Below are 13,983 nucleotides of genomic sequence, written 5' to 3' on the forward strand. Positions count from 1 at the left end.
CCCATGGTTTTGTTCTTTTTTGTTTGCTTCCATTTTGTTTACTCTGCAAGGTGGTTTGGATAGTTGGGTGTGCCCTTGGCCCTAGTTATTTCATCCCTCCTTGCACCAATATGCCAACTATGCAACCAACCAACTTTTCTTCATGCCTTGTATCCCCTTATAAGAGAATTTAGATCTTTTGTCACTTCATCTCAATCGTCCATTCTAGGGTTAGGTAGGATTTTTTGAATCTAACAATCTTTTTATTTTAGCTCCCTCTAGAAACTTCCTTCTCAATCCTCCTTGAATTCCATGTCACCAGTTCTACAAGCTTATCTTCCACACGATTCACACAACCTAAGAAATTAACCTTGCCAGTATAGATTCATCAAATTTATGATCTTTCTCATAATTTTATCACTTGGCATTTAACTTACTTCTGATGCTCAACACATACTATGTTGCATGGCATCTTCTAACAAATCACTCGGCATGCACTAAAGTTTACTGATGCTCGGTACCAACTAATCTTTACTCAACTTACACTATGTTCACTCAGCATACACTAAAACTTCTTTTTTTTTGGCTTCAACTAATTTTCTACTCATTTTGCACTAACTTTACTCGGCACCTATTGTGCACTTCATCAAGCTTGGCAGACTCAATTCTTCTTGTTATTCTAGACTTAATCATTGTATACATCATTTGCAGCCTTAAGTAGATAATCAATACACTATATCATCACTATCTCAACTGATCTTTGTACTCCTTTTTCATATCATAACTCAACCTTCCCTCTAGGTCCTCTTGTTATCACATATGATCAAATCCTCTTCATCAATCAAAAAAATGATAATACTCAAATCAATTAAGTAGTTGCCTTACCAACAGGTAGCAAGTTTGACATTAGTGACAAAATAATGATTAAAACACATTCTCATACTTGTATCAATCTTTTCTCAATAGAATGATCATATTGCTAAATTGAAAATTTAAGAAATCAACTTACAATGATGAAGGTTGAGTAAGAAGATGATGAAATCATAAAAAAATTAATTGAAAGTCTTCCAGAGGAATATAATAATTCCATTCATACTTTAGAATTAACTAGAAAATTTAAGAATATAACATTGGAAGCAGTATATCGTGCTTTGTTAAATGAGGAAGAAAGGCTTAAAAAGTTTACAAATGAGCCTAACAAGAGTCAAGATTTTGTAGCTAGAGGAAAATACAAGAATTACAATCAAGGATCATCATATCAAAATCAAAGAAGTAATCAAGGGAATTAATATAGAAATAATTAAACACAATGGACTCAACAAAGAGATAATCAAAATAGGAAAAATTTTCAAACGCACAAAATGAATGGATAAATTGCAATAATAATCTTACGGGAGAAAATACACTCAAATGTTACAAATGTGGAAAAGAAGGGCATAAAAGTTATCAATGTTTTAAGAAATGGTAGAGGAGATTTAATCAATGTAGGCAATCAAATTTTGTTCAAGAAGAGGGTGATATCATTTAATGATCACTTCTTTAGATACTAAAGGTGATTCAAGTAATGAATGGTATATTGATTTAGGAGCTAGCCAACATAGGACTCACAACAAAAACATCTTTAGCTCTTTAGAAGAAATGAGAGGTACAAAAATACTTGTTGGTGATGATAGTTCACATGAGATAGAAGTAATAGGTACAATTTTAATGAAAGGTAATGATGACGAAAAAATTGGATTTATAACTAATGTGAATTTTGTACCTAGGTTGACCAAAAATCTTCTATTAGTGAGTCAAATAACTCAACATGGTTATAAGGTGGATTTTTATTCAAATAAGTGTTTAATCAAGAATTTAATGATGGATACAAAATAGTGGCTAGAGGAGTTGAGAATGATGGAATATATAAATTTCTAGCAAGTGTTGATAAGAAGGCTTATATCACTACAAGATCATCTTTAAGTGAGTTATGGCATCATTGATATGGTCATCTAAATTATCAAAGTTTGGCTATTCTTGTTGAGATAATGGGTGTTGCACACATTGCATAATTTTATTTTATCATATAATGTTCCACCTAGATGGATGTGCAACATGTAAATATTCTCATAAAATATTCTTGATGAGTTGTATTGTAACATTGTGATAATATTTCATGTAATTATTTAAAATTGGGGAAAAGAATTAAATGCCCAATATTAAATGTGGGGTTAGTGGGTTAGGTAGCACATGGTTTATATAATACTACTTAGTGGTCTTGTGGGACTTGCTACTATATAAGCAGCCACAAGGGTAGTTGTTGTGTGACAAGAGAAAGAGTGAGAAAGGCAAGAGTCAAGCGGGACAAGGCTTGATAGGTTAGCCAAGGGAGCATTTGGGAAGGTTGAAAGCATGACATGGGATGTGTGGATTCATGCTTGTTCACATAGTTTGCTCAGTTGTGGCTATGGCCATGAAGGCTTCCATGGTTGTATGGCAATGGTATTTTTTGCTAAATAATACATGATGATGGATGCTTTTGGAGGCTGGGTTTTTCCCTCAATGAGGGTTTCCCAGGGTATATCGTGTGTCACAATTTTGTGGGTATGTTGTCTATTCTCTTGCATGTGGATTTTAATTCCGTGTTTATTTCAGGTCTATTATGGATTATGTGGAAACGGTTATATTCTTTATTGCTAAGTTTCCTTACAAGTGGTATCAGAGCTATGGTTTTATTATTATAACCCTAGATTGAATCCATGGGAATGCATGAGAGGATTAAAAAAAAGGACAAGATATATGAGTGATTTATTGCAAATCTGAGGGTTTTTGGGTTTTCTGTTATGATGGGATGTTAAAAGATTTGGGCATGTCAATTTTTTTTGGACAAAAGGATTTTTCAGATGTTTCATTTAAATGACGTTTTTGGGGGGTAGCTTGTAGAAATGACCTCTTAGGTAAAAACAGACCTCGCCATTGGATTCGGGTCGACATTTTCATAAATTTTGATATATAATATGCCCTAGTTTGGCCATGTTCAGAGGAAATGAAAGAGTTTTTTAGTTTCAGCCCATGATGGTTGTCAAATTTAATCCCGTTGGAATTTTCGTCACAGAAAAAAATTAAAAAATGAAAAATCGCAGTGAAACTGGTAAAAAGACTGTCTTAGTAAAATGACCATAACTTTCTCTTAGAATATTGGATTTCAGAGTTCTTACAGGCATTGGAAAGCTAATTCAGAGCACTACAACTTGGCATAGGTTTGGTTCTATGATTTTGAAATTTTGTCAAGTTTTAAGAGCCCTAAAGTTAGATGTTATTTATTTTGAGCACAGATTAGGGCATAACTTGGGCATACGGAGTCAAATTTTGGACTTCGAGTAGTCAACGGAAAGCTCTTGGAGAGCTCTACACATTGGTTTAGATTTGGTGCAAGTTTTGCATGATTTATATGGTGATATATTGATCTGAACAGTTTATAGATATATTTTGACTATGGTAACATTGTGAGTTTATGGCATTGGAGATTTAAGATTTGATGTCATTGTATACTCAGTTCATTATTCAGATTGGTCTCATGATGATATGGTTATTAGTGTTTGGCTTGAATATGTATGATGACTTGTTGGATCTACAAGTTATGTAGTGTTGTACGCAGTCTATACTTACAGGTTGCATTTATAGCTTGGTTATGGGTTGTCTTTGCCCATTGATCTTTCATTATTGATGCATATTCATATTGGTGGCTTGGATTTGGGTTGTTTATGCCCTAAGTCACATGATTTACTATTTTTTTCATGTCAAATGGATGAGATGTTGTTACCAGGTATAGTCATGGTGGAGGATTGTGGTTGACTATTTTATGTTGACAGGGTGGACACTTTGAGAGACAGATGCTCGGTTCATGGATGTGATCATGGTGTCATAGATTTTGGCATGACATGATTGGATATACAATTACATCCTTGATGTTCATTAGCTTGAAATTTTTGATTCAGTTATGGTGGTATATCTTCTTGGTTGAGGATCATGATTATTTGATTTCTTTTGAGGAGCTCATGATGTGCACTTTGAGTTCTTTGATAGTTTGATGCCTTGGTTGATTCTCATGGTTAGAGGATGGATTTTTCATCATGATGTCATGGATAGCTTGGATACAGGGTTTAGTGGGAGCTTGTGTCAGTGATGGGGTGACAGTGCAAGATTAGTTCCTGGTATGTGATGCCATAGGTGACTTGGTACCATGGTTGAGTGGGAGTTGTTGGCATTGATATATTTATTAAGTGTTTGCAGATGTTGGAGGTTTATCTTAGATCCTATTGCTGTAGAAGCATCTTTGACATTTGCATGGTGCACTTGTTATCTTCATGGTGTGTGAAGATGGTTAGATCTTGGGACTCATGGAGTTCTTGGTTATCTTCATGGTGTTTGGAGATGGTTCTTCATGGTATGTGGAGATGGTTTTCTTCATGGTGTGTGGAGATGGTTGCATCTTGAGGACTTATGGGGTTCTTGGTAAAGGTACGATTTATGCTTTTATTTGGCATGTTATCCTTGGTATGAGGATGGTTTCATTATTATGTCATGGTATACTCGATACGTGTTTAGAGTTGTGACATGTTATAGTATGTTCATGTGGAGCATGTTATCTCTTTGGTTGAGATGGTTAGATCATGTTGTCATGTTTATGTTCTTGAGGCCATGGTTGGAATTTTGACATTGATCTTGATTTAGTTTCTTGGTATTGAGTACACTAATCATAAGCTGGATACTTCATGATATTGCTATGTTGCATTTGGAGTTGGCTTGGATTGATTGGTCACAGGTGCTCATGGATACTTAGAGACGATGGTGATGCTAATTTCTCTTGGATTAGAGAAGTATTTGTTGGCACGATTGATGGTTTCAGAGGGAAGTCTGAGGGGCAGTCACCTGATATGGACTTGAGAGGAGATTGTTCTTAGATGAGTCTTGGTTGGAGACTTGGGTATCTTGATGAGCATTCTCATTCCCCACTCTTGGTCTACTCAGCAGTTTGCTACTTGAGAGGTATAGCAAATTATTTCTCTCAATTGCATTATATTTATGCTTGTCTTTCATGGATATAGATCTTGAGCTATGGTACATGAATTAGTTCTGGAGGGTTCATTTGAGAGATGGTTTAACATTGGTTATCTCCATGTGCATATGTTGTTATGTTGGTTGATTTTGAGAGATGGTTTTATATTGGGCATATTCCTTGGATTAGGAATGATTATTCCTTGGTTTAGGAATGGTTTATTGAGTTTGATCTTCTTGTGAGAGGCTTACATCCATGATTAGTTATATGGTATGGTTTGGGTGTTGTTGAGGCTTTTTGTTGGGGTTTAATGGAGGAGATCATACTTGCACAATTTACATCTAGAGGTGTGTGTAGAAGGATATGATACAGGTTATGATTTGCATGGTTTATCTTGTTTTGGTTATCTTCTTGGATGTTTAGTTTTGCCTACATTGGATTTGAGATTGGTTAGAGATTATGATCACTGGTTTGTGCTCATGTATGTCATGTGAGAGATGACATGGTTATTTTGTTATCTCTTTCTTATGTTGGTTGTGGAGAACTTGGGAGAACATTGGAGACTGGTTATGAGAGTTATTCTTGCAAGATATTGGATTATGTATTGTGGATGTCCTTGATACTACATGGATTCACTTCTTTGAGATGTGTTGATTGGATTGGTTATAGATTTGACATTATCTTTTGCAGTGGGAGCTTCTTGGTATATATGTGATAGGTATTGCTCTTGAGGCTTGTGATTGCAGGTTATAGATTCGATATGTCGGTGATATGAGATTCACTTGTTATACTTTTGAGGTATAGATAGTTGGATGGGTTTGGCACTTGTTGTGGGTGCTATTTTAGCTATGGATATGTTGACAACTACGGATACATGTGATTACCTTTGGATCAAGTTTTTTGTGCTTGAAATTTTAGTTAGTACAGGATTTTATGATCTTCTAATGTGACAGGTTGGGTGGCTTTCTCTTTGGATGGCTTCTATGTATGTCCAGTGGTAGTGGGATAATAGGAGGTGAGATCATTCATATTTGAGATGCTGGATACTTTGATTTTGTTGTAGGTATCAGGATGGAGCACTTGGTGTACTTTGATCCATGATGGTGGATGTGCTGTGAGGGATTGTTCCCTTGTTCATTTATGTGGCTACGGATTGACCCTATGCAATGTATACAACAAGTGGGAGATTGTTGAGATAATGGGTGTTGCACACATTACATAATTTTATTTTATCATATAATGTTCCACCTAGATGGATGTGCAATATGTAAAGATTCTCATAAAATATTCTTGATGAGTTGTATTTTAACATTGTGATAATATTTCATGTAATTATTTAATATTGGGAAAAAGAATTAAATGCCCAATATTAAATCTGGGGTTAGTGGGTTAGGTAGCACATGGTTTATATAATACCACTTAGTGGTTTTGTAGGACTTGCTACTATATAAGCATCCACAAGGGTATTTTTCGTGTGACAAGAGAAAGAGTGAGAAAGGTAAGAGTCAAGCAGGACAAGGCTTGACAGGTTAGCCAAGGGAGCATTTGTGAAGGTTGAAAGCATGGCATGGGATGTGTGGATTCATGCTTGTTCACATAGTTTGCTCGGTTGTGGCTATGGCCATGAAGGCTTCCATGGTTGTGTGGCAATGGTATTTTTTGCTGAATAATACATGATGATGGATGCTTTTGGAGGCTGGGTTTTTCCCTCAATGAGGGTTTCCTAGGGTATATCTTGTGTCACAATTTTGTGGGTATGTTGTCTATTCCCTTGCATGTGGATTTTAATTCCATGTTTATTTCAGGTCTATTATGGGTTATGTGGAAACGGTTATATTCTTTATTGCCAAGTTTCCTTCCAATTCTTTCAAAGATGAATATGGTTGATGGACTCCCTTGGATAAAATTAAACACAAGTGTGTGTGGAGGATGCATGGTTGGAAAATAACATAGAGATACTTTTAAGAGGTCTACATGGAGGGCAAAGAAAAGTCTAGAAATTATCCATAGTGATTTGTCTGGTCTAATGAATCCAACATCAAAGGGAGGAGCTAGGTATATTTTAATATTTATTGTTGATTTTTCAAGGAAAGTTTGGGTTTACTTCTTGAAAATAAAGGATAAAGTGTTTAACAAATTTGAAATGCTTAAAGCTCTTGTAGAAAATTAGATTGGAAATAAGATCATGAGAATAAGAACTAATAATGGTGGAGAATATGTAAACAATAAACTCAAATCATTTTGTGAGTCATGGGATCAAGAGAGAGATGACTATTTGATATACTCCTCAACAAAATGGGAAGAATATGACTTTAGTGGAAATGGCATGTTGTATGATACAATCTAAGAACCTTTCTTATTTCCATGGGCTGAAGCACTTAATACCACATCTCATGTTTTGAATATATCTCCCACAAGTGCTTTGCAAAAAATTACTCCCAAAGAAGCTTGGAGTGGGAGGAAACCCAATGTTAAGTATTTTAGAGTGTTCAAGGATGTGAAGCATATGCTCATGTACCAAATGAGATTAGAGAAAATAAATTTGATAAGAAAAGTATCAAGTACATCTTTGTGGGGTATGATGACCAAAGGAAAGGATATAAGTTGTATGATCCTAGTGTGAAAGATGTGTTTACAAGTAGGGATGTCAAGTTTAATGAGGGGTTTAATGATGTGCCAAAATCCTCTCCTATTCTACAAGTGGATATAGATAATCATGAATCTCCCAATGATTTTGAAATTGGTGAAAGTTCTAAGAAAACATATGATATAGTTGAATAATCTAGTCCTCCTCCGAAGACCAAGATTATTCAAGATATTTATCAAAGGACTCATCAAATAAACTATGCCTTAATGACCACCATAATAAAGACTAATGATCCTCAAACATATGAAGAGGCTAAATGAAAACATGAATGGGAGCAAGCTATGCAAAATGAATATGATTACATGATAAAGAATAAACTTGGGAATTCGTAGAATTACCAAAAGGTAAGAATGTGGTTAACAATAAGTGGGTTTATAAGACCAAGTTCAAGTCAAATGGGAGTATTGAAAAATATAAGGCAAGACTAGGATATTCACAAAAAGAGTGAATTGATTACACTAAAACATTGCCCTAGTAGCAAAGATTAGTATAGTCAGCACTATTATAGCATTGGCAGCTCATTTTAAGTGGCCTTAACACCAAATGGATGTTAAGAATGCATTGTTGAATGGTGAAATTGATGAGGATATTTATATGACTCAACCAAAAGGATTTTAAATTCTAGAATTCCTTATATGGTTTAAACCAAGCTCCACGAGCTTGGCATGCTAAAATTGATAAATATTTTCAAATTCAAGGCATCAATAATAGTCCTCATGATCCAAATTTGTATGTGAAGGAATTTGATGATGGTGGTATCATAATTATTGTGCTTTATGTTGATGATTTTATTATTATAGGACATAACATGGATCAAATCAATAACATGAAGTGAAATTTGTAAGATACATTTGAGATGATAGATCTTGGTTTTCTACACTATTTTCTTTGTATACAAGTATGGAAAAAGGATGATGGTTTTTATCTCTCTCAAACAAAGTATGCTCTAGACTTGTTGAAGAGGTTTAGAATGGAAGAATGTAAGAATGTATCTACTCACAGTTCTTTGGGATTAAAGTTAAGAAAGGGCATGGAAGGTGAAGATGTTGATCCTGCCTTATATAGGCAATTGGTGGGTAGTCTTATATATTTGACATATGCTTAACCAAATATTTCTTTTGCAGTTAGTGTGATTTCCAGATTTTTGAGTTCTCCTAAGGTCCCACATTGGATAATAGCTAAAAGAATACTAAGATATGTGAAAAGGACTTTAACAATGGGCTTCATTCATCTCATGGAGGTATTCCACTTATTGGTTATTCAGATTCTGATTGTGTTGAATGTGCAGATGATCGTAAGTCCACTACATGTTATGTTGTCTTTCTTGGTGTAGGTCTCATTTCTTGGTGTAGTAAAAAGTAGTCTACTATTGCTCTATCCACTATAGAAGCTAAATATATTGTGGCAAATGAAGCAGCAAAAGAGATCACTTGGCTACAAGCTATCCTATCGGTCCTCAAGCAACATCATGCAAGGCATGCTCTACTTCATTGTGATAATCAAAGTATCATCTCATTGCCTAAGAATCTAGTGTTTCATGCTTGCACCAAACATATCGAAGTTTATCATCATTATATCTAACATCTGATCCAGTAAGAGGTGATTCATCTACAATATTGCAAAATATAGGACCAAATTATTGATTTATTCACCAAGGTCATAAGTGAAGCAAAGTTTGCATCTCTTTGACATCTTTTAGTCTTACAAGTGGTGACATGATTCTCCCATGGTTGTCATTAGGGGGGATTCTTGTGAATTCAAACCATTTTGTTTATGATATAAATGACTTTAAATGGGTACCTAACAAGGCTTTAGGTCAAGACCCATCGTATGTATATTATGGAGGGATATTTGGATAGTTAATATAGTTAGTGTAATTAATTTAGGGGGGATGTTGAAATAAATAAATTACATCATCTACCATGTCATCATATAGTTTTGAGAAAGTAATGCTAAATACATGCAACCACTCACAATCATTTTTGGTATCGCCCAGCCACTACCCCAACCACATTTCATTAATATACCATCTACTTCATCTTGTATATTTATCTAACATTGATGGTGGAAATATGAAATAGCGTTGTTCCACCATGTTGAAAGTATTGAATTTTTAATACTATGATAACCTAATCTTTCAGATCAACCATTTTGTTTAGGAAATATATGACTGTAAATGGGTACCTAATAAGGCTTTATGCCAAGACCCATGGTTTATAGATTATGTGGAGATATCCAAAAAATTGGATAATTAATTTATGGGGGGACATTAGAAATAAATTAGTTATCTCCAACAGTTCTTTAATATCTGTTGCAATTGTTAAGCCTTTCACAAATAAATTAAAATGCACTTCTTATCTTCATCACTTTGCCTTTTTCGCTACATAGAACAAAACACTCTACATCACCATACATTCCATGTTTGAAAGATGATAATCAATTTCACAACAAACACTATAGAGTTGTATTGGCTCTAATATTTCATACACCAAAAAATACAGACAAAGATGGCAGTATTCTTTGAGAAATTTCATATGTAGTTTCTGCTATTATATTTCGCAAAAATGTACACTTGAGCATTCTCAACCACCCTTAAACATCACACACTAAGGGAAGAATTAAGCTTAGGAAAAAAAAAGTCAAATTTGACAATTTAACACTTATGATCTAGGAATTAAGCTTAGTGTATGATATTTAAGCTGTTCTATTGCTATTATGAAATTTTGAAAATCCCCTTGTTGAATGATTCTTTCACAAGGTGAAACCTTAGAAATTATTCATCGATTCTCTGTACATATATCCACTAAAGTGAATCACAAATTCTTGAAACATTTCGTCAAATAGATTCACATCGGCACCTTTTTGTATTGTTTGGGAGAGTCTTTCAACTTGGCGCAGGCAAGAAAAATGTGACTGAGATCGTGGAACATTCACCAATTGCGTTCACATCAGACCAAATTCCTTGGATAGTTGCTTCCTCAGAACATTAACATCGAACATATAATATGTTTCCTCTTATATTTAGTGATGCAACATGAACATTTCCTTCATAAAGCTCGACAGTCTGATTAATGCTTCGTGCATATGGTTTTCAGCATGCTATGATTCATCCAACCGCGCGGTTTTAAGCAATAATCAAAGAAATGATGTGCCTTCTCTATCGATAAACATCTTTTCATGATGTGTTTCCTCCTCTTTTCGGTAGCAATATGAACACGAGCATTTGTATCGGCGGTTTTTGAAGATCTTAAAATTAACTATGTGGATGGATTATCAAATATTGATCAGAGAAAGAGGTCATTGTAAAGTGTCATGTGAATTGTTTGTGTTGTACAAGTGGCTCTTAATCTGCAATCATTTTATTGCGTCCATGTTGATCACCTGGTTCAGATCAGAGGCGTGCTCTTTGCTATGCACCTTTACCCATCTTAATCAATTTCTATATCAAATTGATTTGGAGCATACCTTGTAACCCTTATAAAAACTCTCACCACCTTATGCCCGAGATTTCAAATAGTGCAGTGCCATTTCTGCTTCCATTAAAATAAAGAGAAGATGTGTATTCTCTTTGCAGTTTGAGATTAACATTCAAATAACTAACTTTTATTTGGGTTTATTAACCTCCCTCCTTCCATCTCACAAATGAGGTTAATATTTTATCTTTAAATACGTTTTTTCAAGTTTCCTTGCTTAATTTCCTTCTTTATAGGAGATTAATATTTTATGCAGAAATACTTTTTCCAATTACTTTTCTTAACTTTCTTTTTGGTTAGAGAAATTTAAAGGATTAGGATGGAATCAAGTATTTTGGGGTAGGTTTCTTAATCTCCTTTGAATTCAAAGGTTAATGGTTTGATTACAAATATGTGTTTTCTAACATTTTTTTAATCTTTCATAACTTTTGATTCGGACATCGGAGTCTGAAAATTTGAAATGCTAGATAGAGCTGGAGATGAGCCAGAGGCATCAAGATCATAAAATTATTGAAAATGCAATCACTTATAGACTCTTGTAAGGATTGAAATTTAACACGTTTATAACTTGTTTTGACTGGAAAATATGAAATAAGATCGTGATCTAACGTAAATAAGATCATGATCTAACAAAACTGTTTTGTTCAACATCAGTATCATTTGTAGAGTAACAAAATTTATAACAAGATAGAGCATGACAAGATCACTATCGTTGGAGGAATCCATCTTCAAAGTTGGCCTGGATTGAACTTTCTGGTTAGAGAAAGAGTAACGATCACGATGTTCTGAGTGTTGGAATGTAATTTCTCCCTCAAATGAAATGTAAAATAATACTAGAGGATTCTAGAAACTCCAATAGATTAATAGGATTCACGAAAAGGGTTAGGTAAAATTAATATTTATTTTTGTAAAGTTCTAGAAGTCATTATGTGCAGATAGCTCTAGAAAAGTCTATTTGCTCTTATGTTGATTAATTTAGATGTTTCTCGAAACAATCAAAGACCTCTATAAAAGAGGCACAATATAATATTTTTGATGATCGGGCAATGAAATGATTCTATAATTTCTATAAGTGTTTGTAATGTGAATTTTGCATTTGATTATCATTGTGGATCCAATCCATCCACCCCCATCAGTTTGGTATCAGAGTTGTCCTAGATTTTTTACAATTGGTATCAGAGTTAGGTTGTGAAGGTCATATAGTGAAGATCATATCTACTGAAATAGAGAAGTGTCGGATTGTTGTTGTCTAGTAATGAGTCTGATCATGTGGAAATTTTGAAAAATTTATGATTGTGATAAAATAGCCAAAAGGACAAAATTGTTGATTAAAGAGGAAGTGGTGTTTTGGTCCTGCTAAATTGTGAAGGATTAATTTGTGTTATAGAAAAGACAATTGTTTTGAAGAAGACCACACAAGAAGTGTTGAGCAGCTGTGAGAAAGGATAGAGGAAAGAAAGAAAGATATGGTCATTTGAGAAATTCTTCTATTTTCTTAAAAGAAAAAAAAAAGGATATGACATGGAGTCAAGTTTGATATTTTTGTAGGGTTTATTTCAAGTTGTTTGAAGATTTAATTAAAAATTTGGAAGTAAAAAGACATTTAGAATTATCTAAATGAAAGAGTAAGGCATGTTAAATTGTTGATTTCAATGGGAAAAGTTGGTAGAGTTTAGAAAGAGAAGACAAATAAGTTAGAAGAAGAATTAGTGATGGTGAAGAAAGAAAATGTAAGATTATTGTGTGAAAAAGATATTTTGCAAAAGGAATTGGAAAAAGTAAGAAATGAAATGGGAGAAGAAAAGTCTAAATTGTTAAATGAGATTAGTGTCTATATAGAGGAAATTGAAGAGCTAGAAAATAGGTTAAAATTTGTGGAAGAAGTACATAATTGGTAGGTGAAGGAATCATGCAAACGTAGAGAGCAAAATAAAGAATTAGAAGAAAAGTTAAATTAGTTTGATGATGCTGAGAAAAATAACAAAGTTTTAGAAGATAATGTGAAGAAATTGGAAGAGGAAAAGAATATGTCAAAGAAGGAATTGTCTACTCTGAAACAATAGAAATAATGTTTGAATGCGAAACCATTTGTATGTGATGTATCTTGTGACACAAATGATTTGAGTGATTATGGGATTGAGAAATGTGATTTTGCTAAAGTTGTTTACAAAAAGGATTGTAATGATGAACATGAAAATTGTATTGATAGAACTTCTAGCTATTATAATGACAATATTGGTTTGAAGATTATGAAAAGAATGGGTTTCAAAGGTAAAGGTCTAGGAAAGAATGAACAGGGATTAAGGAATCTGATTGAGATTACAGTCAAGCCAAAATATGTAGGTCTTGGATATGCTACAAACAATGGAAAGATGAATAAAGGTTCAAGAGAATTATAAGTGCCTATAGTGTGTATTTTGTGTTTAATTATCATTGTGGATCCAATCCATCCACCCCCCTTAGTTTGGTATCAAAGTTGTCCTAGGTTTTTTATATTGAGAGAGAAAGAAGTTCGTAAGCAAGGGTTCATCAGGGTTTGCACGAGTACATGTTTCTATACCACTAGGCCATTTCTACAAATCTCTTGCACAACATTAAGTTAATGCACAATCACATGAAAATGATCAAAACAAAATTATTCTAAGAAACTATTATTTTACCTTTATTAACCCTTGAATGTAAGGTTCAGTCTTTGATATCTTGTTTGTGTTGACTACAACCCAACTCAATTTCTCTTTGTGCTCCTAACTATCTATACCAGGCACATCTGAGTAGATCTCTATCCTTAAGCTCTAGATTCTTGTACAATATTCTAAACCTTCAATTTTTTGAACTCAGTTGCAATC

The sequence above is a fragment of the Cupressus sempervirens genome, chromosome 7 (genome assembly GCF_028749045.1).
Source record: "Cupressus sempervirens isolate cs-2001-9-10 chromosome 7, ASM2874904v1, whole genome shotgun sequence".
Lineage (NCBI taxonomy): Eukaryota > Viridiplantae > Streptophyta > Pinopsida > Cupressales > Cupressaceae > Cupressus > Cupressus sempervirens.